Source organism: Chiloscyllium punctatum, chromosome 48, assembly GCF_047496795.1.
Source record: "Chiloscyllium punctatum isolate Juve2018m chromosome 48, sChiPun1.3, whole genome shotgun sequence".
In the NCBI taxonomy this organism is placed as follows: domain Eukaryota; kingdom Metazoa; phylum Chordata; class Chondrichthyes; order Orectolobiformes; family Hemiscylliidae; genus Chiloscyllium; species Chiloscyllium punctatum.
Genome location: NC_092786.1, coordinates 40434898 through 40462677, shown reverse-complemented (window position 1 = coordinate 40462677; position 27780 = coordinate 40434898). Strand labels below are relative to the sequence as shown.

The 27780-nt window shown below is 40.2% G+C and overlaps 1 protein-coding gene across 3 annotated transcripts in view; it reads right to left on the bottom strand.

Moving 5' to 3' along the window:
- Positions 1-27780, bottom strand: part of rnf111 (ring finger protein 111) — a 120307-nt gene that overhangs the window by 79533 nt on the left and 12994 nt on the right. For 2 of the 3 annotated variants that reach the window (XM_072565026.1, XM_072565028.1), the window contains exon 2: positions 14831-14911. The exons of the other annotated variant lie outside the window; for it this stretch is intronic. The gene's annotated coding sequence lies outside the window, so the exon portion shown is untranslated. The remainder of the gene's footprint in view (positions 1-14830; positions 14912-27780) is intronic. 3 annotated transcript variants of the gene reach the window in all.

Sequence of the window (27780 nt, the reverse complement as noted above, 5' to 3'; positions counted from 1 at the left end):
GAGAGAGGAATACCTCTGGTCAACATTTAGAACTCAACCAACAGCACTAAACAATTATATTGCTGTTTGTCTCACTTCCGATTTTGGAAGCGAAACTTGTGCACAGTCTTTTCGACTCCAAGTAGATAACCAAAAGGGATTGATGATTGGCTGGCTCTTTCTAAATTGTATAATGATATAATCTAGACTTTGTTACTTCTTTGGATTCATCATCTATTGCTAAAATTCCAAAATAAAAACTTTGATTGTAAAAACTTGCATTAAAGTCCTACTCTTCAAGTACAGGAAACAAACAGTATTTTCATTGTACCAACATAAATATCCCACAGATTAACTTCTGAATTAACCTCAATATATTTTCAACCTTGCAACTTCCGAGCTCGATCTCGGATATCGATCAACTCATGTCATTCTCTCTAATCTGAAACACTTAAAACTTTTATGTGGCATGACAGCTTGTCTCAATATTTTTTCAAAATTATCTGCTTTTTATCCATTTGTCTCAGCTTGGTTCTCAGCAGCTAAGAGGAAACATGTTGCTGTCGGGATACACTGTAATGTGCTGTAAATACTCCAGACAGAAATCCTAATTTATGCCTCATTTGTTTCTGTGATATCAAAATATAAACAAATGACGCCAAAGTAAAAAAAAGTTTTACGATAATCATGAAATGAACATGCGGCATAAAATGAAAAGCAACCGTTATTCACCAAGGATTTGTCTCAGATAGTTGTACCAGTGGCAACGATGGGAGCATGTTGATATTAATTCCAAAGCTGGTACAAACATTGAATTGAATTGAATTTATTGTCACGTGTACTGAGGCACAGTGAAAAGCTTTGTCTTCTGAGCAGTACAGGTAGATCACAGAGTTAAATAGCATAGATAAGTAAATAATAGGTAAACAACGGCAAAAAACAAAAACACAGGTACAGGCAAATGTTAAGAGTTTGAGAGTCCATTCAGTATTCTAACAACAATCGGATAAAAACCAGCTGGTTTTTTTAACCTTCTCCCTGATGGTAGAGATTGTAGAAAAGCATTGCCTGGGTGGAATGGATCTTTGAGAATGCTCGTGGCCTTTGCTTGACAGCGGGCCTGGTAGATGGATTCTATCAATGGGAGGTTGGCCTTTGTGATAGTCCCAGCTGAGTTCACCACTCTCTGGAACAGTCTCTGATCTTGAATGGTACAGTTGCCATACCAGGTCGTGATATACCCAGACAGAATGCTCTCGATGGCACACCTATAAAAGCTGTTGAGGATATTCGCCATCATGCCAGATTTCCAACAGCTGCCTGAGAAAGAGACATTGTTGGGCCTTTGTAACCAGTGCATCCACATGAAGAGTCCAAAAAAGCTTGTTGTTGATGACCACTCCCAGGAATCTTGACACTCTCCACTCGTGCCACCTCTGTGCTGTTAATATATAGGGAGTCATGAGTAACATCCCTCTGAAAGTCAATAATGAGTTCCTCAGGTTTGCCATTGGTTCAGTACACTTTTTCTGCGGTGTATCATTGCTCACATGTTAACACTATCTCATAAGTTGTATTTGATACAAAAATATTCCTTTTTACAAAATAAAAACTGGTCAAGACAACCCTTTCAATGTGTTGAAGCACAGAAATTTTATTGCACCTCCTCAGACTCTTTTTTACATTTTCTTTCACAAAACCTCAACTTCTGCTCAGTTATCAAAAAGATGTAAATGCAGATACAATAAATATCTACTCTTCTGCAACTATCATTAAACAGATTTGGTTAATTAAGTGACTTTACTGGTCTTAACATTTTTGCTTTCAAATTTGCCTCAAAGAGCAGAGGAATTTAACGCAATTTTGTGCTATGCTGTCAAATTCAAAAAGATACAAGTAGTTGCACTCATTTTAAACCAAAAGGTTGTGAGCATAAAATTTAAATCAAACATTCAAGGCTGTGCTGAGAAAGTGCTGTAGTGATGAAGACAGTGCTTTTCAAAATGGAATATTAAACTGAAGCTACATGCATTCACTCAGAGTTAAAGATACACAGCACAGAAACAGACCTTTCACTACTACTCGTCCATGATGACCTGATATGCTAAATTAATCTTGCTACATTTGCCAGCATTCGAGCCATGTCTCTCTAAACCCTTCCTATTCATGTACCCATCCAGATGCTTTTAAATGTTGATTGGACCCGCCTCAACCACATCCTCTGGAAGCTCGTTCCATGTATGCACCACCCTCAGTTGCCTTTAAAATCCTTCCCCCCTTACCTGAAACCTATGCTGTCTAGATAGTTTTGGAATTCCCTGCTCAAAGGAAAAGACCTATTTTCCCTATCCATGCCCATCATGATTGTATAAACCTCAATAACATCATTCCTCAGCCTCCAATACTCCATGGAAAATCGCCTCAGTCAATTCAGTCTCTCCCTGTAGCTCAAATCCTACAACCCTCGCAGCACCCTTGTAAATGTTTTCTGAATCCTTTCAAGTTGTAAAACTTCTTTCCTATAGCAGGGAGTCCAGAAGTGAAAGCAGTATTCCAAAAGTAGCCAACAAAACGTTCTGTAAAGCGACAACAGGATATCCCAACTCCTATACTCAATGCACAGACCAATAAAAGCAAGCATACCAAATCCTTTTTCACTACCCTCTCTCCCTGGGACTCAACTTTCAAGGAACTCTGAATGTGGACTCCAAGGTCTCTTTGTTTGGCAATGTTCCCTAGGACCTTACCATTAAGTGTACAAGGTATGCCCCGAGTTGCCTTGCCAAAATGCAACATCTCACGTGTATCTAAATTAAACTCTATCTGCCACTCCTTGGCCCGTTGGCCCATCTGATCAAGATCCTTTTGTACTGTGAAGTAACCTTCTTTGCTGCCCACTAGACCACCAATTTGCTGTCACCTGCAAACTTACAAACCATATCTCCTATATTCACATCCAAATTATTCATATAAATATCAAATATCAAATATTGGATCGAGCACCAGTACACCCTTTGTCATGGGCCTCCAGTCTGAAAAGGAACCTCTTACCACACCATGTCTCTTATCTTCATGTCAATTTTGAATCCAAATAGCTAGCTCTTACAGTATTTCATGTGATCTAATTTTTCTAATCAGTCTATCATGCAGAACCTTGATGATTGCCTTGCTGAAGTCCCTATAGACAACATCCACTATTCGGCTTTCATCAATTCTGGATTCGTTGTTGGTTTGTTCGCAGGTATCTCATCCCCTTTCTAGGTGACATCATCAGTACTGTTTTGCCTCCTATGAAGAGCTGCTGTACTGCTTCACTTTGAAGTTATGTGGTTCACTTTGAGCTGTTTCCAATTGGTCCCGGTTCTGGTTTTCCATTGCACAGAGTCAGAGATATACAGCACAGAAACAGATCCTTCTGACCAAATATCCCAAACTAATCTCGTCCCATTTGCCAGTACTTGGTCCATATCCCTTTAAACCCTTCCTATTCATCAAGCCATCCAGATGTCTTTTAAATGTTGTAATTGTACCAGTCTCCACCACTTCTTTGGCAGCTCATTCCATACACGCAACACCCTCTGCATGAAAAAGTTGCCCTTAAGGCCCCTTTCACATCTTTCTCCCTCACCCTAAATCTATGCCCTCTCATTCTGGACCCCCCACCCCAGGGAAAAGACGCTGTCCATTTACCTTATCCATGCCCCGGATAGTTTTATAAACCTCTAGAAGGTCATTGCAGCGGTTTGTATATAGGGTCCAGGTCAATGTGTTTATAATGCAGTCCGAGGAAGAGTACCACGATTCGAGGTATTCCCTTGCTGTTCTTTGTTTGGCCAGTCCTAGTATCATTCTGTTGACTTGGACCCAGTATACAAACAGAAAACTGGAACTGGCACCAACTGGAAACAGCTCAAACACATACACATTCTAAGTACAGCAGCACTTCACAGGAGGCAAAACAGCTCTGGTGGTATCAGATAGGAAGGGGACAAAACACCTGCCAATAAAAACCTACCAGCTCAGCAATCAAACCAAGAATGAATCCAACCAGCTCCCGAGCAACAGATTTTAAGGAAACTTTTATTCATCAATCCACTTTGTCACTTCTGCAAAAAACTCAATCCAGGTTAGTGAAGCACGATTTCCCACGCACAAAGCTATCTGTATACCCATCATCAGTCCTTACTTTGCCAAATATAAGTAAACCTTGCCCCTCAGAATCCCCTCCAACAACTTACCCACCACTGACATCAGGCTCACTGGTCGAAAAGTTCCCTTGCTTTTCCTTACTGTGAAATTAAAGAGTTAATTTGCTCTGTTGACTTCCAGGAAATTGAGTGCCCTGGGGGCAGGGTGGGGTGCCTCTGTTCTACAGGTAGAATGGAAGTGAATTTACATTCCCATCCCTTGTCATTTAGAGCCATTTACACAGCCACCTCTTATTATTTAGAGATAATTTACATTTGCATCATCATCATCCTACTGAAAATCAATAAGAACATAACAGTTGGAATTTTGACTAGTCCCTGTAGCTTAAAAAATTATTCACAACAGATTTGAACATTAAGGGATGATTTTTATTACATTGTTTCTGGAAATGATGTAGTCACTGCATTGTGTCTTGAGGGGCATGTGACTGTGGGGGAGTGGCCAGGGGCTGTCTTGTGGGCATTACTGACTGTGATGTGAAGATTTTGTACAAAGGAAGGACTGTTTCTTCGTCCAGGGAGACCTGTTGACATGCTTCGCAAGAGATCATAATGAACTATTTTGAAGAGTAAAGAATTCTCCTTAGTGTCTATATTTCATGGCGAAGAGTGTTGTTTCTCCACAGCTTGTAGTGTACTTGCTTAATAAAATTTAGTTGTTGTTCACAGAAGTTGGCATATTACAGTTTCATCAAGTGTTTAAAAATCTCAGGAAAAAGAACTTAACATTATTACCTTTCCAAAATCATGGCACATAAACCAACCAACAGTATTCTGGCACCTTAACCCGTGGCTATTGATAATACAATATCTCAGCAATGGGCCCAGCAATCACTTCCCTAGCTTTCCACAAAGTTCTGGGGTAAGTCCCAGAGATTTATCCACCTTTATGCTTTTTAGGATGCCCAGCCCTTCCTTCTCTCTAATATAGTCACCTTTCAAGATAAAGCAGTTCTCTAGGGTCCATATACTTCTCCACAGTAAACACTGATGCAACATTCTTGTTTAGTATCTCATCCATCCCCTACTGTTGCATACACAGCTAGTCTTGCTGATCTTTAAGGGGCCCTATTCTCTCCTGAGTTACTTTTTTGTCCTTAATGTATTTGTACAAACTCTTTAGATTGTCCTTAACCCTATTTGCCAAAACTATCTCAAGTCCCTTTTTTGCTCTCCTGATTTCTCTCGAGTGTACTCTAATGCCCTGATACTCCGAGGGATTCACTTGGTCTCAGCTGATATATACCTGATGTATGTCTCGTTTTCCTTGACCAGAGCCTCAATTTCACAAGTCATCCAGTATTCCCCTCACCTAACAACCTTGCCCTTCACACTAACAGGAACACACTCTCCGGGCTCTCATTATCTCTTTGTTGAAGGCCTCCAACTGTCCTGCGGTCCCTTTACCTGTGAACAGCCTCCCTCAATCAACTTTTGAAAGTTCTTACAACCATACATGCAAGAGATCATAATAAACTATGTTGAAGAGTGAAGAATTCTCCCTGGTGTCTAAATTTTATGACGTTTAGCCGAACAAGTGGTGGCCTAATTAAAACAAATGTTCTTTCAGGGTTTTAACATAGAGAAGATGCTGAGAAAATGTTTCCCTTACCTGAGGAATCTGGAACACAGGTCAGAACCTGAGGATAAAAAGGGGTGGCCAGTAGGAATCAGATGTGAGCAAAATTATTTGACTCCAAGGGTTATGGATATTTGGAATTTTCTACCCCAGAGAGCTGCAGATACACAGTCATTAAATTTGTTAACTGCAAGGAGGATAGTGCAAGACTTCAAGAGAATACAGACAGGCTGCCAGACTGGGGAGATACTTGTCTGCATTAAATTTCAATTACCAAGTATGACGACATGTTAGAAAGAATGAGGAATGGCAAAAAATTAAATCAAGAATAGGGGTATGTGCATGAATCATTAAAGGCTACAGGCATGTTCAAAAGGTGGTGAATAAAGTATGTGGGAACATGAGCTTTATAAAAAGAGACGTGGAGTAGCGGCAAGGCAATTATAGACAACTTTGATAACAAAAATTCTGCCTCATCTGCAGTTTTGTGTCCAATTCTGAACATTACTTGTTAGGAAATGTGAAGGCATTCCAGAGGGTGCAGTAAGGTTTTAAGAATACATTCAGCAAAGTGTAATTTTAGTTACATGCTTAGCTTGGAAAAACTGGGGCCACTGTCTTCACAAAGAGAAGTTCAGACAAGCTTTTCATAAACATAAAATTCCTTCAAGGATGTGGTGTCACTGCCTGGGCCAGCATTTATTGCCCATCCCCAGATGCCTTTGAAACAATGATGCTTAGCAACATTCTTGAAACGCTGCAGTCCATTTGGTGCAGGTACATCCAGAAGGCCATTCAGGATGGAGTTCCGGTTTGTCAATCCAGTAACACTGAAGGAATGAGGATACATCCAAGTCAGAATAGTGAATGACTGGGAGGCGAACTTGCAGGTGGTTGTATTCCCACATGTCTTTTGTCCTTGTGCTTCGAGATGGTGGTGAACGTGGCATTGTGGAGGGAGTGAATGCTTGTGGATGTGATGCCAAACCGCTGTTTTGTCCTAGATGGTGTCAAGCGTCCTGAAATACCGTTGGAATCCACTCATCCACGTAGACAGTACTCCATTACACTTCTTACTTATACCTTGTAGACAGTACACAGACTTTGGAGAGTCAGGAAATGAACTGCTTGCTACAGGATTCCCATCATCTGGTCAACAAAAACTATCAAGATTTTGATAATCAGGGATTCAGTGATGGCAATGCCACTGAATGTCAAAGAGTAATGGTTAGATTTTCTTTTGTTGGAGATGGTCATTGCCTGGCACAAAATGTTACTTGCCACTTATCAGGACAAGAATATTGCACTGGTCATGCTGCATTTGGACATGGACTGCTTTAGTATTTGAGAAATCGTGAACGGTGCTGAACACTGCAGTCGGTAACAAACATTCCAACTTCTAACCTGATGAGGGAGGGAAGGTCATTGAAGTAGCAGCTGATGTTTGTTGAACCAAGGACACTACTCCTAAGGAATTCCCGGAGCTAAGATGACTTACCTCTAACAACCACAATCATCTTCTAATGTGTCAGGTATGACTGCAACTAGCTGAGAGCCCCCCATGCCGCCACCCCACCCACATTTCCTCCCTGAATCGGAATTGCCCACTTGGTCAAATATTGCCTTGATGTCAAGGGCAGTCACACTTGCCTCACCTCTGTAATTCATCCCCTTCATACAGGTTTGAATCAACAGTATGATGAGGTTATTACATCCATTGCCCCCAAGCTGCTTCTTAGTACCATGCTGAATTTAATTCAATTGGCAAATGTGATGCTGGGACCTCTGTCAGAGATCAAATTGGATGAACCAACTTGACCCTTCTGGCTTATGACTGCTGCAAATGCTTTAGCCTGGTCTTGTGCACTGATACGCTTGCCTAACCCATTATTGAGGATGGTGATATTTGCGAAGCCTTCTCCTCCAGTGAGTTGTTTTATAGCCCACCACCATACATGTGGCAGGGCTAACCAATGGTCCCAGTGGTTGTGGAGTCTGTTTGACACACACTTGGATGTGGTTTGCAGCTTGAACAGGTCGACAGCATTTTTAGGTTTTCCTACTGGTGTTCCTGGCATGCCTCCTGCAGTCTTTGTTGAAGTGGTAGATAGAGTAAACCATTCCTATCAGCAAAGAACACTGACTAAAGGTTATCAGGAAATGAGCCAAAAGCAACATTTTTCTTCAAGTCTTAGCAAGGAAAGAAAGAACCGCACAGTACAAAGGCGGACTTTTGGCCCATTCATTATTCCCTTGCCTTTTACTTCTTCCAAAGTGCATCACTTCTCACTTTTCAAGATTAAGTTGCATCTGCCAAATTCAGATTGCATCTGACCAGTCCAGCTATATCCTCCTGGAACCAAAGACAAAGACATCCTTCCTCACCACGGAGGTTTCTTAACATCTGCAAATCATTCCTCCAACATTCTCATCTCTATCATTTTCAAATACCACAAACAATAGCAACTCAGCATTGATCCCTATGGTACGCCACTGATCACCAGTATCTCGTCACACAGCCTTCGAACACTGTCTCCAATCACACTCCAACTGCTTCAAGCAGCCCTCTGTCTCTGACTAAGCCAATTTCGGTTCCAACTTGCGAAGTTACCATAGAGTATGGTGGAAAGGCAAGAGACTGCCAATAAGAAACACTGCTGGTGCAGACATAGTGGGCTGAATGGCCTCCTTCTGTACTGTAACAATTCTGTGATATGGTTAAGATGTGGAATGCATTGCTCCACAGCTTTGTATAAACAGATTTAAGCATGACTTTAGAAAGGGATATTGGATAATTATAAGAGAAATAAATTTCAGAGTTAAGGAAAACAGGCACAAAAGTGAGAGGAGCAACGTTTGTCTTGCCGAAAGTGGGGTAGGATACACAGTGAAAAGACCTCGCCTTTTGTGGTGTAACCACTTTATGATTCTACTTTATGAGCTGAGCTCAATCAGCCACGATTTTGCTGAATGGTGAAGCTGGTTCAAGGGTCAGACAGTCGACTCATGATGCTAGTTTTTATGTTCCAACCAGCATCACTAACATTTATGTCCAGCCAATATTATAAGAGGAGCTTGCTGAATTCATATTGTCTGACACATCTACCACATTGCAACAGTAACCATACTTCAACATCACTAACTGAATTTGAGGTGCTTTATTTTCTCCGGAAGTCATATAGTCAGAGTCCTACAGCACAAAGACAGGCACTTAGCCCCAAACTGCTCCATGCCAGCCAAGATGTCCATCTAGACTAACCCCATTTCCCCGCACTTGGCCCATGTATCCACCTCATGTATCCACCTCAACAACTTCCGCTGGCAGCTCATTTCATATGCATACCACCCTCTGTGCAGAACAGTTGTCCCACAGGTGCCCCTTTATTCCTTCCCCTCTACCCTTAAACTGATGCTCTCTAGTCTTCAATTCTCCAACCCTAGAAAAAGACTGAGTGCTTTCACCTTATCCATGCCTCTTATGATCTTATAAAGTCTCCCATCTGTCTCCTACACTCTAAAGAAAAACAACATCGCTTGTCCAACCTCTCCCTATTGAGTCCAGGCAACTTCCCTGTAAATTTCTTCGACACTCTTTCCAGTTTAATAACATCCCTCCTGTAGCAAGATGACCAAAACTGAACACAATACTCCAAGTGCGGCCTCACCAACGTCCTGTATAAGTGCAACATAACTTTGCAACTTTAATGCCCTGACTGATGAAGGCCAGTGTGCAAAAATCCACCTTCACTGCCCTGTCTACCTGTGACTCCACTTTCAGAGAACAGTGCACCTGAACTCCAAGGTCCCCCTGTTCCACCACACTCCTTAATGCCCGACCATTACCATAAAATGCCTTCACCGATTTGACTTTCCAAAATGCAAGACCTCACACATATCTATATTAAACTCCATTTTCCATTTCTTAGCTCAATTCCCCAGCTGATGAAGGTCATAGAGTCAGAGATGTACAGCATGGAAACAGACCCTTCGGTCCAACCCGTCCATGCCGACCAGATATCCCAACCCAACATAGTCCCACCTGCCAGCACCTGGCCCATATCCCTCCAAACCCTTCCTATTCATATACCCATCCAAATGCCTCTTAAATATTGCAATTATACCAGCCTCCACCACTTCCTCTGGCAGCTCATTCCATACACGTACCACCCTCTGCGTGAAAAAGTTACCCCTTAGGTCTCTTTTATATCTTTCCCCTCTCACCCTAAACCTATGCCCTCTCGTTCTGGACTCCCCGACCCCAGGGAAAAGACTTTGTCTATTTATCCTATCCATGCCCCTCATAATTTTGTAAACCTCTATAAGGTCACTGCTTAGCCTCCGACCCTCCAGGGAAAACTGCCCCAGCCTGTTCAGCATCTCCCTGTAGCTCAGATCCTCCAACCCTGGCAACATCCTTATAAATCTTTGCTGAATCCTTTCAAGTTTCACAACATCTTTCCGATAGGAAGGAGATCAGAACTGCATGCAATATTCCAACAGTGGCCTAACCAGTGTCCTGTACACCCGCAACATGACCTCCCAACTCCTGTACTCAATACTCTGACCAATAAAGGAAAGCATACCAAACGCCTTCTTCACTATCCTATCTACCTGCGACTCCACTTTCAAGGAGCAATGAACCTGCACTCCAAGGTCTCTTTGTTCAGCAACACTCCCTAGGACCTTACGATTAAGTGTATAAGTCATGCTAAGATTTGCTTTCCCAAAATGCAGCACATTGCATTTATCTGAATTAAACTCCATCTGCCACTTCTCAGCCCATTGGCCCATTTGGTTCAGATCCTGTTGCAATCTGAGGTAACCCTCTTCGCTGTCCACTACACCTCCAATTTTGGTGTCTTCTGCAAACTTACTAACTGTACCTCTTATGCTGGCATCCAAAATCATTTATATAAATGACAAAAAGTAGAGGGCCCAGCACTGATCCTTGTGGAACTCCACTGGTCATAAGCCTCCAGTCTGAAAAACAACCCTCCACCACCACCCTCTGTCTTCTACCTTTGAGCCAGTTCTGTATCCAAATGGCTAGTTCTCCCTGTATTCCATGAGATCTAACCTTGCGAATCAGTCTCCCATGGGGAACCTTGTCGAACGCCTTACTGAAGTCCATATAGATCACATCTACTGCTCTGCCCTCATCAATCTTCTTTGTTACTTCTTCAAAAAGCTCTATCAAGTTTGTGAGACATGATTTCCCACGCACAAAGCCATGCTGACTATCCTGAATCAGTCCTTGCCTTTCCAAATACATGTACATCCTGTCCCTCAGGATTCCCTCCAACAACCTGCCCACCACCGAGGTCAGGCTCACTGGTCTATAGTTCCCTGGCTTGTCCTTATCACCCTTCTTAAACAGTGGCAACATGTTTGCCAACCTCCAGTCTTCCAGCACTTCACCTGTGACTATCGATGATACAAATATCTCAGCAAGAGGCCCAGCAATCACTTCTCTAGCTTCCCAAAGAGTTCTCGCCTGCTGCAATTTTTGATAACCTTCCTCACTGTCCTCGATACTGCCTATTTTTATATCATATGCAAACATACTAATCATGCCTTGCATGTTCTTATCCAAATCATTGATATGGATAGCAAAACAGCAATGGCACGTACTGATCAGAGGCACTCCACTTGTCACAGGCCTCCAGTCTGACAAGCACCTCCCAGTATTACCCTTTGCTTTCTACCACCAAGTCAACTGTGTATCCGATTTGCCAGCTCACCCTGGATTTCACGCGATCTAACCTTCCAGAGCAGCCTACCATGTGGAACCTTACTGAAATCCATAAAGGCTATGTCCACCACCCTGCCCTTGTCAACCTTCCTGGTCACTTGGTCAAAGAACTCTAACAAATTTTAAAGGCAGAATCTCCCATGCACAAAGCTATGCTGACTGTTCCTAACCAAACTCTGTCTTTCCAAATGCATGTATATCTTATCGCTCAGAATCTTCTCAAGTAACTTACCTACCACAGAGGTGAAGCTTACTGGTCTATAATCCCTCGGTTTTTATTTGTGGCCCTTCTTGAATAATGGCACAACAGTTGCAAACTTCCAGTCTTCCAAGACCTCACCCAATGCTAACGATTATGCAAAAATCAAAAAGTGTGACACTGGAAAAGCATAGCCGGTCAGGCAGCATCTGAGCGGCAAGAGAGTTGAGGTGGAGGACAAACTCTTCATCGGGAGTGATGATGAGCTGATGCTCGAAATGTTGACTCTCCTGCTCCTCAGATGCTGCCTGACCAGCTGTGCTCTTCCAGTGCCACACTTTGTGACTTTGATCTCCAGCATTTGCTGTCCTCACTCTCTCCTAGTTGATTATGCGAAGATATCAGTCCAGGTCTCCGCAATTTCTTCTCTAGCATCTTGCAGTGTCCTTGGATAAATCTGATCAGGACCAGGACATTTATCAACCTTTGGGTATTCTAATACATCCAACACCTCCTCTATTGCAATGTGGACTGTCCCCAAAATATCATCACTAACTCTCTGAAGTTCCCAAATTTTCATGTCTTTCTCCATGGTAAACACAGAGGTAAAATATTCATTGAGGGCCTCGCCCATCTCCTGCAGTTCCCCACATACGTGTCTACTTAGGTCTTACAAGGGTCCTATTTCTCTCTCGTTATTCTTTTTCCTTTAAAGAATCTCTTTAGATTCATTTTCATCTTCTCAGCCAAGACTATCTCATGCCCCCTTTTCGCCCTCCTGATTTCCTTCTTCACTAAACTCCCATCTCCCCTACATACCTCCAGGAGTTTCCTTAATCCCAGCTGCCTATACCCGAGCCATACCCATGTTTTTTTCCTGGTCAAAGCCTCAATACCTCATCATCTAGGGTTCTCTATTCCTGCCAACTTGCCCTTCACCCTCACAGGAACATACAGACCTTGAACTCTGGTTATCTCCCTTTTAAAGGCTCCCACTTGCTGGAGGTCCCTTTGCTTGCTAACAAACTACTCCAATCAACTTCTGCGAGCTCCTGTCTAATTCCATCAAAATTTGCCTTTCCCCAGCTTGGAACTTGAACCTGTGGACCAGTTTTGTCCCTCTCCATAACTATTTCAAAATTAGTAGAACTATGGTCACTGGTCCCAAAGTACTCCCCAACTATCACCTCAGTCACCTGTCCTGCCCTATTTCCCAAGAGTAGGTCACGTTTTGCACCTTCCCAAGTAGGACTCTCTAGATACTGCTTGAGGAAACTTTACTGAAAGCACTTAAATTCTACCCAATCTAAGCCCTTAATGATATGGCAGTCCCAGTCCCTGTTAGGAAAGTTAAGATCCCCTACCATGACAACTCAAGTCTTGAAAGTTCATGCAAGATCAACTCTGTATTCAATTCTCACCATCAGACTTTTGCCAGCATTTATTGCCCATCCCTAGTTGTCCTTGATACTGTGACCTACACTCGTCCAACATGGCCTTGAATATTATGACTCCTCATGTGTCATGCTTACCAATTCACACAAGGGTACATAATTTTATGAAACGGATTTGTGGAAAGGCTTGCTGTCATGCAGAGGGTGGTAATAATCTGAAATGTTCTGCCTCGGAAGATAGTCAAAGTGGGAAACCTCAAAATCTTTTAGAAGAATTTGGATGAATACTTGAAACATCAGAACAATTAAGGTGACGGTAAAAGTGGTAGAAAATGGGAACAGCATAACTAGGTCAATGTGGGTCTGAGGGGCCAAGGTATTCTGTTTTGCTGCATGACTGTACATTTTACCATTGCAGTATAACAGTAAATTTTATGAGTGGACCCATAGATTACTGTTTCTGCCAAGGTTAATATCTATGCTATGTGGAGGCAGCATTCTCTGATCATTATTATGACTAAGACCAGAAAATGGACAGATTAGGTTTAAAACTCAAGGCCTGTGGTGAGAAAGATCTACTTTATTACTGACAGACCTATTGTCCTGGACAAAATTCAACCAAGTGCTCCTTCTGCATTCCAAGAATAAAAATATCAAGCAACACAAGTTAATGTTAACCGTCAAAAGATGATCAGAGGATTAGATAGGGTAGACAGAGAAAGACTTCTTCCTAGGATGACGACATCAGTTTGTACAAGAGAGCATAAGTACAAATTGAGGGGTGATAGATTTAAGACAAATGCCAGAGGCAAGTTCTTTACGCAGAGAGTGGTAAGGGCGTGGAATGCCCTACCTGCTAAGGTTGTCAACTCAGCCACATTAGGGACATTTAAACAATCCTTAGATAAGCACATGGATAATTTTGGGATAGTGTCGGGGGACGAGCTGACAATAGTTCACAGGTTGGTGCAACATTGAGGGCCAAAGGGCCTATTCTGCACTGCATTGTTCTATGTTCTAAAGCCAACTTTCACAGAAAATTGATAAGCTGATAACATCTATCCTATTATAAGTCACCAGGTATCACTTCTCAATAAACAAAATAAAAATTGTACAGCAAAAAGACAAGAGCTTTCACTATAGATTTGTGTATTCAAGCCCATGTTTGTATCTCTGTTCACACTTAGATATTCCATAAGTGATTATAACACAGCATGATTATGAACTTAATGAAACATGAAGTTAAAAACCAATTCATAAAATGATGAACATATGTAGGTATATCCTTTTTGTGCCTGAGTCATGGCAAAAGTGGAACATGACTCATGTTTTACCTTGATGATTAAAATACACCTCATTCTACTGACAACAAACAAACTTTACTACAGCCATTTCATCACCTGGGTACTTTATACATATTCTCCTGCACAGACTTAACAGCGAGATTAGGAAGAAAGCACTGCTTTTATGACTTCATCCTTCTAATTTGCACAGTGACCATAAACAAAAAGTTTGTCTGAAACTTAAAAAAGAGCAATTTTTTTTCAAACCAGGCATCAGAACTTGATGGTATTTGGTAATGATATTGGATGTCTGAACCAAGGAATGCAAATTCAAAACCCACTTTGGCAGTTCAAGATTGTCAGTTTAAAATAAGAAAGCCAGTAACCATGGACTATTCATAAAACAGTCAGGTTGTTGTAAATCCCACATACTTACCAGTGGCTTTTTGTTTTGATTTCACCTTTTTATGGGAATGTGATTTTCACAGGCAATGGAGACACTGGTGAATCCTTGCTTCTGTTGGCAAAAAAAAATTCAACTTCAACATGAGCACTCCTCAAGATGTGCACCACAAGACACACATTTTTAGATACTGGAAACAACTAGAAAGTTAACCAACCTTTTTGGCTTAGGACAGATATTCCACAGAAGTGGAAATGAAGCCATTTTTAAATTACCTTCCCAGTGACAAAGGTAGCAAAGCCTTCGCCTTTGCAGGTCATGTCACAAATAGGAAGTATAAAATCTATCAATCAGGGGTGTTGACTAGGGGGTCTACATTTAAAGTGTAAATTTACATTTTAAATTTATTGTATATTACTTTAAGTTATCTGTTTCACACCTAAGTATAGAAATGTTAAATGACAACAGCTGAAGCTATTATCAGCACTTTAATCAAGGTAAAGAATTAATTGTGAGAAAAAAACACACAAACACATGAAATCTGATACTCCAACTGAGTCGTGCATTATCAGCAGCAGATTATTTCTGTGCGTTCAGTGGATAAACCTAGGGCAACTCCTCAAATATAAACATCACCTTAAGTGTACCTTAGATGGAGTCATACCGAGCACATAGGAAGATGGCTGTGATTGTGATTCATCAAATACTGAAGCAGTCATGCTCCATAATCGGCAAGATCTGCACAATATCCAGGCTTGGGCTGACAGGTGGCAAGCAGTACTTGGGCCGTACAAATGCCAGGCAATGATCATGGCCAGTAAAACAAAAACACAATCTAACCATCGTCCCTTGACATTCAATGGCAAAGCACTGCTGATTCATCTCTGGCACAAGTCAGGAGTGTGATGGAATACTCCCCACTTGCATGGGTGAGTTCACCTCAAACAACACTCTAGAAGCTTGACACATCAGAGACAGCACATTGCGTTTGACTTAATTTTTGTTTATGCAAGTGGTGCCAGTCACCTCAACACTGTCCCAACTCCATCTAGAAGGACAAGAGCAACAGATACATAGGAACACCACCACCTGCAATTTCCTCACCAAGGCACTCATCAACCTGAATTGGAAACATATTGCCATTCCTTCAGAGTTGCTGTGTCAAAATCCTGCAATTTCCTCCCTAATGACATTATGAATTTACCAATAGTCATGAGCTTCTCTGGGAATCATCAAGCTAAACTCTTGACTTCTAGCTCTCCACACTGGTTCTCTTAACCTGTACCTCGCTGCACCCCCACCATCCCCAAAATAAGTGCTTTCTCATTAGATTGTAAGCCTGAAATCATCTAGTTCTGATGGCGAATATGTTGAAAATATTAATCTCTCGTTTTTCAGGTGCTGCTGGGTGTTCAGATTATTTACACCTTTTCTCCTCTTACTTTTTGGTTACATTGTGCAATTTGTCTAGATAATAGCTGTTACTAAGATCAAGCTCTACTCTGCCACTTTCACAATTTTGGCAACAAAAGGTATCTCCCCAGAGAGAAGGGACATTTAAGTTTGAAGACATATCCAGAAAAACTGCAGCAGTTCAAGAACCTGCTCAAAGGCAACTAGAAATGGGCAATAAATTCTAGGCAGCAACGTCCACACCCCGTAAGTGAATAAAAACAAAACTTGCAGTAAAATACATTAAATTCACAATTATCGACTGTCACATTTCAAGGGATCTGCCAACTAAAATTATTTGAACAAAGTTGGAACTGGATGATGTTTCTAACTTGAGGGAAGTGGCATGTTCTCACCACATTTGAAACATTATCGTCAAAAGATAAAAATTCTTGTACATTTTATAATTTAGTTCAGAAGTAACCAATGGATATGCCTTTAAACTTAAAATGTCCCTTCTCTCTGGGAACCTTTTATCTCTGCCCTTTGTTGCCAAAATTGTAGAAGTGGCAGAGTACAGCTGGATCTTACAAACAACTACCATCTAGAATGATCATGAAGTAAATTGCACAATACGGCTAAAAATGAAGGGAAGAAAAAGTGTAAATAATCCCAACATCCAACAGCACCCGAACGACAAGAGATTACTTTTTTCAAAGTATTCACCACCATAACGAGAAGATTTCAGGCTTGCAATTAAACTGAAGAAAACATTTTGGGGGGAGGGGCGGTTAGAGGTATGCGCGATTAGAGTACAGGGTTAACAGAAAAAGTGTGACAAGCTAGAAGTTAAGAGTTTTGCTTGGTAATTGCCGGAGAAGCCAATGAATTAAATACCCAGTGACTCTAGTTTTTTTCATGAAAAAAAAGAGTGGATGATATAAATTATGAGATAAAGATCTTTGAAACATGGAAAAGGTAAAAAGGTAATGAGGACGGAGGATATGAAAGTACAGTGGCTAAATAAAAGGTGGTGATAAGACAAGATAGAATGACACTAAAATGTAGTGGGAGTGGGATAAGAAATTGGCTAGAAAATACAAGTCTTCAGGCATGGATATAAACACTCAGCAAGCCCAGCAGCAACTAAGAAGATAGACTCACACCCAATTGCAGATATGACACTGCCCACTCCCCACCCATCATCCAAACCACAGCCAGTTCAAATGAATACTGTCTCAGCTTTAAGTGTTACCCAATGCTTTCACTGGTTGGAGACAACTTCAAGCAATTGTAGAAGTTGGTATTTAGGGGCTGCAAGTTGAGACAGCCCATTTGACAGTCAGCCTGTCTTATGGATTTGAAGTGACTCAACAAGTTGACAGGAAGGAGGTTCATATTTCCTGTTCAACACCTGGGACATGCACTGTTTGGTCTGATGAACAAAAGTTTGACAAATATTTGCTGCGGGTGGCATTGAAGTATGGAAAAAAAAACGCATGGAATGACAAACAGTTGCAGCTCTTCCAACAGTCCCTCAAACACTCAACTATCAGGTAGAATGTACAATTTCTTGTGGCCAATTCAGAATCTTTCAGTTTGCAGCTCACAAGGATCAGCCACAAAATTTCTCTTCATCATTACTCCAAGCATAGGACACCCATGATGTTCTCAGGAACGATCCAGGTTTTCTCTCTTCCAAACGTTTATTCCTTCCTTCCGATTTATAAGGGTTTCACTGGAACATACTTGGAAAAATTCGAGTACTACACATATATGGGCTCACATCAATGCATCAATTCCTAATGGTCATTGTTTCTGACATGCATGTGATCCTTATAATCAGACAAAACAGTCAACTATTTGGTAGCTATCACCTGCAAATCTGATGCCACAAAGTTAGTTAAGGACGACAAGTCAAGATTTTCTGAAGAATAGGTCATTAAAGGCCAAATAGTTTTTTTTATATTGTTCACAAAACTACAAGATAAAATAGATGTTCAAATACAGGACACTTCAAAACACCACACCCATATGAAACATCAACCCAAGAAAGATGACTAGCCAAAAATAATGGTAAATGATGCGAGGTTAACAAATATTTTTCATTTAATTTAAATGAGCACTATGGGGTTCTTTTTGGCAAACAGATATAATGAAGACTAAGGAAACGAGTTTGTACTCATGGCTTAAAATGTCACATAAAGCTTGTCTCAGCATCTTTGCTGCATTCACGAACATGAGAAACTCCCACATGACTCCATTGTTAAAGTCAAAACGCATTTGCATTCTAACAAAATTTGGTGTAATATATCATATGCATTTGAAGCAGAGCTGAAATTATGGTGTCACTTTACCTCACTGCAACTAGTAGCCTACTGCTACAAAAACAAGTTTGGCAGTATTGGGGGCTGTCACCTATCACTTGCTTCAAATTCCTCAACAACCACTCAGTGATGAGGAGCCAGAAGTCGACGAGGTTGTACAGTTCAGTGCCACATTAGTACCCATATACCCCTTCAAGGTCTGTCTGTTACATGCTTCCTTGTTCTCTTTACAGCAAGACAGCTTTAAAAAATGATTAGACTGGCCAGTAGCTCTCTGAAGCAGGAGGAGATCTCATGTCAGGCTCATGCTACTAAAATGATTAAATGGCTGCAAGGTTCCTGTGGTTGGTGGAGATGCATTCTCTGCTTAATGTTTGGTTGGCTGGGTGGCAAACCCCACGACCCAAAAAATCTTGCTTCAGGTTAAAAATCATCAGCATGTGATGAAAAAGAACTTCAACCAGATGTCTGGGGAAACACTATCTGTTTGAGGCGATTGTTTATTAGCATAGTTGCTAAGAATGCACGATTGTAATGATTAAATGCATTACATTTTATATACTGATGTGCAGCCACACTAGTAAATGGGAAGATATCAAACAACTTGCTCAGCAAAATAGTGCTAAAACTTGAGGTGCTGATGCACAAATTATAAAATTATTGCCCATGTGACACAGCACTGCCCACACAGCACCAACAGACTCTGATCTCAATGAAACAATGTGCATTAATTTCAATAACAAATACTGAGAAACCAATCAACTTGGATTAGCAACTGGCCCTATCTAACAACACCACTCTTGAAATCAGATGAAAAGTGAAAAATTGTTTCTCTGTTGTGCAAAACACATGATTGATCGGTTAAAGTTATGGTTAATCCACTTGCCATTTTAGTTCAACACAACCTTTCTGGACGAAGCTTTTTGGAAACCTGGACATGGTCATCAGATGGTATCCTTGGTAGGAAGAAGTTAACGTTAAAACATAACTAGTGACAGATCCAACAACCCTGAACCATGCTTGTACTCTTCTGCCATGAGTGAAAGCTCAAATGCTTCAGATGTGAAACGCTTAGATTTGGTGTAAATGACTTTCAATGTGACCTTCATAATTTCCCTTTCGATTGAGAGCAACTGGAATATGCTCAGTACCATCTTTCAAGTATAATTTATAATTTGGGATAGGCCTTGTAATCAATATTCGCATCCCATATTTTAGTAAGAAATGTTACAGAGAGCACCTGTCAACAATGGCTACTCGGTTTCCTCATGGACTGGCAATCCTTTGTGTATCAGCGTGAAAGATTAATCTCGTACCTTAGTACAATTAATAATATATATTTTGGGCAGGCCCAACATTTTCTGTGAGGCTAAAATGTAAATGAAATAGTACTGCATAAATAATGGGAGTATCAAAAATGTTGTCACATCCAATAGTAATTGGACTGAACAGAGGTGAAATGAAAGGGAAAAATAAATGATGTACAATAAATTAGGAGGGAGGATTCAAAGGATTGCAAGGCATCCTCTCAGTCATGATTTGCTTTTCATCTTGTTGCTAATGACTGAACACGATTATTTTCTAGAGCAGCTACTCAAACAAAACTGCAGATTTCTTTATCCTTACAGTATAATAAAATGGTACCACCATCACTGAGAGTTTAACTGGACTGGTAATGAGAGATTAATTTGAAAGCTGGTTCAACATCAGTTACTGAAAAAAAAACAAATTTTTTTTTAAAGATGGAAGAGGTGCAATTTTAAATGCAGGCAGGGTATTCCAGATTTGCGACCATGCATGCTTTTGTTATTAAGCACCCGGTTTCATTTGCTAGGTAATACGCAAGTACAATGACTGAAACGCTATGGACTTCTGATTCAGGACTCATACTCCAGCTAATTTGGAAAGAAATTCAAACCAACTGTATTAATTGTAAGCCAAAGAAAATTGCAGAAAGTGACACCCCACAATGCTGCATGTTCCATTCTTCCTTGAAAGATCTTCCTTTCAAAAGGGGCAATCTTTCTATATAACAGGAAAACATGTTTATAATCTGCTCAGGAAAAGCAGAACACCAGAACAGTTTCTATATCTGTTTCCTGACATAGATATGATAGATTCTGACCAATAGCAGGGCAGTGGTCCTTGATTTCTGGTGAATATTACTTATCACTCAACTATCAAAACAAAAAACTGATGACTTGGTTATTCTCATATTAACCATTTTTGGGACCTTATGCACACCAATTAACAGCTGGATTTCCAATAGTAGATCAGTGCCTATACTACTTCAGTAATTGGATGTAAGGCAATTTGGTACCCTATATTTTGAAACACACAACATAAATTGCAGGTCTTACATTCTTTGCTCATTATTCAAATTTACGTGTTATGTAAATATTTTATGGAAGTTCATCAAGTTTATCTAAAACAAAAACAACTTTAAAAGACTGCAACTCTACAAAGAATCACTTCGACTTCATAAATACAGCATTAGTAAGATAAGAAGGAATTTCTTCTGAGGTTAGTGAATTGGACAGCTATTGAGAATGGGTCATTAAATATCTTCAAGTTTGAGATAGACAGACTTTTAATGAGTAAAGGAATCATGGGTAATGGGGACATGGCAGGAACGAAGAGGTCAGGAGTCAGATCAGCTATGTCTCATTGAATGGCAGAATTTAAAAACCTGAACAATTGCTCTGAATATGGTGAAATGAATAAAAGTGCGCTTTGAAGTTATAAACCTCAACATTAATTCACCTACACAAATTATATCGAAGCACACCCATTTTCATAAAGAATCCAGTTGAAGAAAAACAATAGCAAGTTTATGCTTGTCAGCTGCCGAATGGCCAAATGTTGCAATTGTTGTGGGAGGTAGCAAACAAAGATTATCTGTACCTCAATCAAATAATTCTAACATGACTCAGGACTGGAATACACAGTTCCCGATCCCAATCTCCCCGGGATAAACTGTACGATTAAAGGGCTGCCACAATTCACAATTCTAGGGCACATTCAAGGACAGAATTGATCCTGCAGGCCAAACATCTAACTAGCACATGCCAAAAGATGAGGTAATAAAAATAAATTTGCAGTAATTAAAAAGATGGAAAGAGTCCAAAAGGTGGAAAACTAAAAACAACCCATTGTTGAGACATGTCTGTGCACAAATGATACACTCAGAAAACCTGTATCACTAGTAAAATGGATCTGCTAGATCAGGGTTTCCTAAAGTGGGGTCATAAGATCGGAGGCAGTATTGGCTTGTGGAGTTCAGACCATTTCCAACAGGCCCTTGCTCTCACGGTCCTCCTTAAAAAAAAAACTTCGAGTCTCCATATAAAATCTGTGTGCAGATGTTTGGGAAGCACTCTCTTCAATAAACTAATATGTTGTCGAGAAGAGAGAAGAAACAATACCAGAGATCATGGATTTATATCAAAATTAACAATATGCTTATTGGGCTGAAGCTGATGAGTTTTAAGACTGAATATCAGTCAGTGACTTAAAATAGCAGCTTCTAAGATGGCGGAACATTTACATCACTATTCCCTACAAAGCTCATGGCCATTAATATGGAGCCAGACTGCCTAGAAAATCCAAGACACAATCACCTTAGAGGATTATGAATGGTACATCCTCCTGACCCAATCACCAATATATTCAACTGAATGTGAAAAAAGTAATTTTACCAAATTTGTTTGGACAATAGGCCTCAGCTGAGAAAGGAATCTGTCCAGCCATAACCAAAATCATGACTGAGCCATGGGCCTACAGTCAACTTGTACTGACCATGATTGAATAATTGGTACATTGTTGAGGAGGATTGCAAATGAGGAACCAAGTTGGTGTTTTAAAAAAGAACTTTCTCCTAGACCAAAGAACAAAAGATGAGATGCACAAGTCGCAGCAAATCAAAGTAGGCCCACTTCCCATCTCTCCATTCATCCTGGAAAATGGATATTTTCCAATCAACCAGTTCAGAAAGGATATTGTACCTCCTCTGGAGCAAGTGGATCTTGAATCTGAACCTCCTGGCTCAGAGGTAGGGACACTATCATTGCACCACAAGAACCCTTCTATTCATCCTACAGGCAGTGTTTTAAGTATAAAGCTTGACTCTAGAATAAAAGACTTAAATCATCCACCAACATTTTTAAATTGGCTTGATGCAGAATCCAGCAAGACCCTTGGCCTCTCTAAAACCACCCATAGCATCAATCTCCCATATCCATATAGAACTGACTTTTCTTCCTCCCCCTAACCATTGAACTGCTTAAAATAGCCTCATTAATCCATTCACTTGGCAATACAACATGTTCGAGTGTACAGTGTTGAGGGTGTGTGTGTGTATGTGTGTGTGTGTGTGTGTGTGTGTGTGTGTGTGTGAGAGAGAGAGAGTGAGTGAGTGAGTGAGTGAGCGAGCGAGCAAGCGAGAAAGAAAAGAAAACTCTAATGCATCTGAGACAAAGTGTTATTGTTCAGATCAGGTGTTAAGAAACAATACTTATGCAGTTAGAAAACCTACAAGTTTCAGCACTAAAACTGTTAAGCACCCACATAATTGACAAGTATACACTTAAATAAAAACGCTTGGTGCAGGCAAATAAGTAGTGGATAAAAGAGCTATTCTACCACTTCTCATCTGACTTCAGAACCTTGCTACACTGATCTTTCATGGGTTTTACACATATTAAATCACAAACACAAGCAAGCTAATTATACCTGAGTTGAGCTTCACTTTGTACAAATGGTAGCCAATGGCATCTTGCACTTTTGTAAAAGTAACTGTTGTGACCAACACAAAGCGATGCCAGGCTGCTCAGTGGAAAAAGGGATTAATGTGAAAATCACGTGACCAATTCAACCGGCCACTGTTTGATATCACAGTTATAACTTGTAACTAGAGAGAACCATAATACTTGATTACGACTGGTTTACAGATTTCCTTGCTACTTGTTCTGCAATTTCTCATCCAGTTGACAAACAGAAAAGTGAAGCAGCTAAATCAAGTCATTGATACTGTGTTATATCTGCACACATGATCTGGAGCTTGTTGTTAACTTCCAACACCTATTGTACATTTTGGATTACACTCAAATGAATAAGAACAAATGCATAAAATTATGCAAAGATAGCTCTTGGCAAATTTACAATATTTGCATCATCAATGTTCTATAGGCAACTTAATGAGACATTTAAGAAATCAGAGGGTTAGATAAGTTGGACAGTGAGAGCCTTTTTCCTTGGATGGCGATGGCTAGCATGAGGGGATGTAGCTTTAATTTCAAGGGTGATAGTTATAGGTCAGATGTAAAAGGTAGTTCTTTACTCAGAGAGGCGTAGGAACATGAAACGCAATGCCTGCAACACTAGTAGACTCACCAACTTTAAGGGCATTGAAATGGTCTTTGGATAGGCATATGGACGAGTGGACTAGAGTAGGTTAGATGGGCTTCAGATTGGTTCCACAGGTTGGCGCAACATTGAGGGCCAAAGAACCTGTACTGTGCTGTAATGTTCTACATTGTAATGCGTACAACAGATCTTCGAAGCATTGTACATCACTTGCTTCTATTCCAAATGAACAATGAAAGAAATAAAGAAAAGGTACATGCACAGTGCTTTTTGAAAGAAAATAAATGCAAGCTGAGGTCTTAATTAGGTTTCGTTATTTCTTGTATATCTTCTCTACACCACAAGTACCTTTCCAACATATCCCATAGAGTATGCAGGAGGTACAGTAGTCTCAGGCTTCTGCCTCAGATAGTACAGCATGCCTAATCTGCAGGTGGCACTTTTGGAGTGCAGGGAGTGCATCAGTTTCCACTGATCATTCATATACTTGGAATTTGAATATTTTGGCTTTTTCAAACTGTAATCCAACAATACTGACATGATTTGAAATCTAAACTTCAGAATTGTAGCTGAGATAAAGCAACAAAAGCTTAGTGATTGAAGGAGTTCTCACTCAGAACTGAAAATTAGTATCAAGATAAAATTCTGGTTCTGCAAAATAAATCTTAAAATAATCTTTCAATATTAGATCTTCCCATAACTCAATGATGAATTGTTCTACATAACATTGTACCAAACTATACACACCAATATTGACTCAGCAAAACTCACACACAATGTTGTAACTTGCCCAAGAGATTCCAAATTTGGGACAGAAAAGAATAAGTATTAAGGCTCCTGATCCTACTATTCAGTGGCTATCTCACATTCAAGGTTGAGATGGATAGACATTTGCAATATGGGAATTGCAAGTGGAAATAAGATCAAAGATCAGTCATTAGATTAGATTAGATTACAGTGTAGAAACAGGTCCTTCGGCCCAACAAGTCCACACCGACCTGCCGAAGCACAACCCACCCATACCCCTACATTTACCCCTTACCTAACACTACGGGCAATTTAGCATGGCCAATTCACCTTACCTGCACATCTTTGGACTGTGGGAGGAAACTGGAACACCTGGAGGAAACCCATGCAGACACGGGAGAACGTGCAAACTCCACACAGACAGTCACCTGAGGCAGGAATTGAACCCGGGTCTCTGCCGCTGTGAGGCAGCAGTGCTAACCACTGTGCCACTGTGCCGCCCATCAATGATCTAACTGAATGACAGAACAGACTTGAGGGCTCCTATGGCCTCCATTTATTTTAGAATTAGAATTCCTACAGTATAGAAACAGGTCCTTCTGCCCAACAAGTCCACACTGACCCTCCGAAGAGTATCCACCCAGACCCATTATCCTCCCCTATTATTCTTTATTTCCTCGACTAATACAACTAACTTACACATCTCTGAACAGTATGGGCGATTTAGCTTGGCCAATTCATCTCTGGACTGTGGGAGGAAACCAAAACACCCGGAGGAAACCCACACAGACACGGTGAGAATGTGAAAACTACACACAGTCACCCAAGGCTGGCATCGAACCCGGGTCCCTGGCACTTGTGTGGCAGCAGTGCGAATCACTGAGCACTTATGTTTCAAGCTATGACAAGATATAACACCAATGACAAGCAAAATATTGCAGCTGCAAGAAATCTGAAACGAAATAAGGACACAAATACTTAGCAAACAGTTCAGCATAGAAATAAAATGTCCAGATTACAAGTAAAAATTGTTCATTTGAACAGTGCTAAAGACAATGGAGAATGGGAGTGTAGAATGGCATAACCTCACAGGTTCTCTTAAGAGTCTGAAAATAAATGTTTTATCTGATATTCATTGATCATTGGACCAAAGGGTCTGTTTCCATGCATTATGACAGACTCTTTAACTGATGCAACAGCCAAAGCTTTCAGCACCTTATATTTTTAATATTTTTAAATCAAACATCTTATTATACAGAATTCTGAATTTTAGACAATTGAAGTTTGCATTTTGAAGAAACTGGAGTGAAATTGATGGAAGTTGTTACAATGTTGTGGAGGTGGGTGGCAAAAGGGATGGTTGGCACATATGCATAATTTGCTGGGCTCAACTATGGGAAAACTTGGAAGGTACATGACAGTGAAGCACAGCAAGACAATCATGAGATAAGAATCAGTATAGTTACTTAATAGCTTGCAAAACTATCAAATAATTTTAACAATTTCAAATGCAAGTGAGTGTAAAAAGCACATATATAAATGCAAGTTCTTTCTTCTCTTGTGTTAATGTGGAAGGATTATGTGACAATAATGGAAGTCCACTGTAGGAGTCAATAACAAAAATTCAAGTGAGCTATTAACACAAAAAAAATCTGGCTCAAATTTATTAATTTTAAGCATACTGTACATTAAAAATTAGGCTTAATAGTGCATACAATGACTGCAGGACCAGAAACAACGCATGCACAATCAAATCCCAATTAAACCACAAAGGGCTAGAAACAGAAACAGTAAAAAATTAAAGATATACATAAACCTTTTGGCAAGTGTCTTTTCATTATCCAAGGAAAATCAATGTAAAAAGCCATGACCAAATTCCAGATAGCACTGCAAATTTGATTCAGGCATGATTTTTGAGCAGGTTTTAATTCAAAACAATGTCCAATGATGAGGGTGGATGGGGGAGAAAGAGAACAGACTACTGCAGCTTTGCATTCAAGATAAAAATCAGGCAAGGTTCATTTGAACAACATGTAAAATTAAACAAAAAGTAAAATCCTGAAGACCTTATGTCTTGTGGAACAAGACTGTGCAGTGAAAGATTCTTTGCATAAAAATTGAATGAAGTATTGGAAATTAAATGGTTGAATTTTCCTCAACATACTTCAGTTCTTTCAAACTTTATTTTCATACCTGCCCTGTGCCCTGTTGACTGCTGAAATTTGACTGACAGTCAGAGACATACAGCAAGAAACCAATCCTTAAATCCAACCAGTCCCACCTGCCGGCATTTGGCCCATATCCCTTCAAACCCTTCTTGTACATGTACTTATCCAAGTGTCTTTTAAATGTTGTGCCTCCCATTTTTGAAACAGTATGACAGTGAATTCAGCATGAAACCTGATTGTCCTCTTGAAGAGCAATTAGAAGATTTCTCACAACTGTATTTCTTGAGCAAGCAGCATCTGCCAAGATTCCACAAGCAACTGTATAAGTCTGGTGACATACACCTACACATGCCAGAATGACAGCCACCCAAACATCTCAATCCTTATCTGTTTTATTTTCAATAATATGGATTTATTGGCCAGAAGTGTTTTTCCCCATGATTAATTTCTTAAAATGTATTTATGTTTTGGGTTATTTACAGGAGTAAAACATTTACATTTTTATATTACAAATTAAGTATGTTGACCAGCTTGCTTCTTCATTGAAAAAGTTTCGTTTTCTAATACAATCAAGAATTTTGTATTCATTCAAAGGAACTTGGTTGATAGCTTTGCCATCTATTATAGCAAAAGTATGCAATCTGACATATCGGGAACAATGCAAACCACTTACATTTATACCGTGACTCGCAAAATATTATAAACTAGAGAAAGACAATGCACTCTTTCCATTTTGGTTATTGCAGCTTCTCTTTTTATCGCTGTTTTGGGCTTGCAGTTTTGACAGTGCCACCCGTATCTACTACTTCCAGGTTGTTTATGACCACCAGAACTCTTATGCACTTTCACCATCATATCAGAGATTTTGGATTTGTTACAGTCAGATTTTTTTGGGAGTTGAACAGTAGAAGAGTGAAAGGGTCTTCTTAAATGACTCTCAGACTCAGCCATAGGTTATTGAATTAGTCTGCTTCAAACTATTCAA